This window comes from Thalassophryne amazonica, chromosome 10 (genome assembly GCF_902500255.1).
Source record: "Thalassophryne amazonica chromosome 10, fThaAma1.1, whole genome shotgun sequence".
NCBI classification, from domain to species: domain Eukaryota; kingdom Metazoa; phylum Chordata; class Actinopteri; order Batrachoidiformes; family Batrachoididae; genus Thalassophryne; species Thalassophryne amazonica.
The window spans coordinates 34,706,640-34,709,170 of record NC_047112.1 but is presented as its reverse complement, the minus strand read 5'-3'; the positions used below and the strand labels follow the sequence as shown (position 1 = coordinate 34,709,170).

The 2,531-nt window shown below is 42.8% G+C and overlaps 1 non-coding gene across 1 annotated transcript; it reads left to right on the top strand.

The window, feature by feature from the left end:
- Nucleotides 1–1,579: 1,579 nt before the first annotated feature.
- On the top strand, nt 1,580–1,651 carry trnag-gcc. The gene has a single exon. It is a non-coding gene; the product is annotated as a tRNA-Gly (tRNA).
- The last annotated feature ends 880 nt before the right edge of the window (nt 1,652–2,531 follow it).

The window sequence follows — 2,531 nt, the reverse complement described above, 5'->3', positions numbered from 1 at the left end:
CCATTTTGAGAAGGCATCAATTATGACTAAACAAAATTCCTTCCCTTCATGTTTACTCAACTGTATATAATCCATATGAATCACTTGAAAGGGATATTGTGGTGTTGGAAATTTACCTCTTTGGGGTCTCAAATTGCCTTGTGAGTTGTGTTTTGCACATATCATGCATGCTCTACAATGCTGTTTTGCATATGCATCGAACCCATAAAGACAAAAAATAGATTGCAATTGCGATATCATACCCCCTGATGAGACATGCGTCACGCCATGGCTCATAATAGCTGCCCATTTAAACATATTTTTTGGCAATATGGGTTTCTTTTGTGGTCATACGTACAAGTCATTTGCATACGTAGCGCCTTTAGCTATCCACATTTGTTTTTCTCTGTCTGTTGCCTGCTGTTGCATATCAGCAAGCAGTGTACGACCTATATACAAATCTGGAGTTGTTTCCTGTATAACAAAAATAGAAGAAGCTGCTGCTGCCCCTTTTGCTACTCTGTCAGCAAAATCATTTCCTTTTGAAACACTGTCAGAGCCTTTAGTGTGAGCCGCACATTTGCATATAGCAATTTGTTGAGGCAACTTCACAGCTTGCAGTAGGGCAGTTAGGAGAGTGGCATGAGTCACTGGCTTTCCAGATGATGTCACCATTCCACGCTCCTCCCACAGTTTTGCAAACACATGCACTGTGCTGAAAGCGTACTGGCTGTCTGTATAAATTGATACGGCCGTACCTTGAAACAGATAGCAAGCTGCAGTTAAAGCAACTAATTCAGCTGCTTGTGCTGAAAATGACGATGGCAATGAAGCAGAATCTAATACTTCTGAATTTGTGACGACAGCATATCCAGATTGTGTTTGTCCATAAGCATTTTTGGTGGAAGAACCATCCACATACACGATTGTACTGTTTGGGATGGGTGTGTCCCGGAGGTCTGGGCGTGCTTTTGTACAAACTGTTGCTACATCAAGACAATTGTGCGGCTCACCATCCTCAGGTAAAGGTATCAATGTGGAGGGATTCAATGTTGTACAGCGCTCTATCGTAAGGTGTGGCTGTGATAATAGCAAGGACATGCACGAAAGATGTCTTGCTGGGGACAAAAGGCTCATGTTTGTCTGCAACAAAAGTGCAGAGACTGCATGTGGAACTTTCAATGTCAACTGATGGAATAGAACAACATTACTGCTACTTTGAACAGCCATAGAGGCCGCAACAACAGCCTGTACGCATGGTGGTAAAGCACTTGCTACTGCATCCAATTTAGATGAGTAGTAGGCAACTGGCCTCAATTTTGAGCCATACACTTGAACCAAAACACTAGTCATGAACTTATTCTTACAATCAACTGTTTGAGTAAATGGTTTACTATAATCTGGTAGTGCCAAAACTGTGGATGACACTAATGTTTGTTTTACTTTTACAAAGGCTTCCTCAGCATCTTTGTTCCATTCCAACACGGTTGACATTGAAATATCATCTTTGTACATCAAATCAGAAAGTGGACTAGTCAACTCTGCATAGCAAGGAATCCATGCCCTGCAGTAATTTGTCAATCCAAGAAATGACATCATCTGCTTTTTGGTTCAGTGGTAGAATTCTCGCCTGCCATGCGAGAGGTCCCGGGTTCAAATCCCGGACGAGCCCCCAGTCAATGTTGGGTATTTTCTCCTCCAAACATTTGTAAAACCTTTAACAAGACAAACAGAGTCAAGAAACACCAGTGAGACAGAAAATCAAATATTACGCGCGGAGTGCGGCCAGGCTGTACACCAAGGCTACACTAAAGTCTGGCCTGCTTTTCCGCTCTTTTTATTAAGAGACGCCCTCATCACATAAACAAGAAACTTGTCCTAAGGGTGGGGGTAATGACGCAAGACAAGTTTCTTCCCATAACATAAACGCATACGTCAAGTGCAGCTGTAAGGAAGAACACTTCAGGTCAGCACATCTCGTTCGTCTGTTGCAGGTATCAGCTGTTCTGCATCTGCCTGAAGTGTCCTGTCTTCCACACTCCTTCACACTAAACACCACATCACAATAGTCAAAACGTTCTCTTGCTCCCAGTCGTTAGAGGCTGCGAAAACAAAGTTATGTTATAACAATAAGTACATCCAGTCCTTCATTCCCAGCTCAGATTGACCCCAGAGTGCTAAAACAAAATTGAATTCTCAGGATTGCATTAAGACAGGTGCAAAACAGCACATCTCCGTTCTCATGAGAAAGAAGACAAAGCTAAAACAAGGTTGAATAACACGTACGTTCTCAGGGTGAAGTGCAAAACAGCACAACACCGTTCTCATGAGAAAGAAGACAAATGTACAAACGTTTAACAGTGATAACATATATACAAAATCTTTAACAGTTACCCTCCCTGTCAAGCTCTATCTATGTTCGCAGACAAGATTGCGGCTCCTTCCCCAGTAGGGTGGAGGCCTTTCGGCATCAGCAAGCCACGGCGGCCCCAGAACGAAGACCAGTTATCAATAAAGCTAAAGCCTTACCGTCTACAAAATTGTACCAGCCA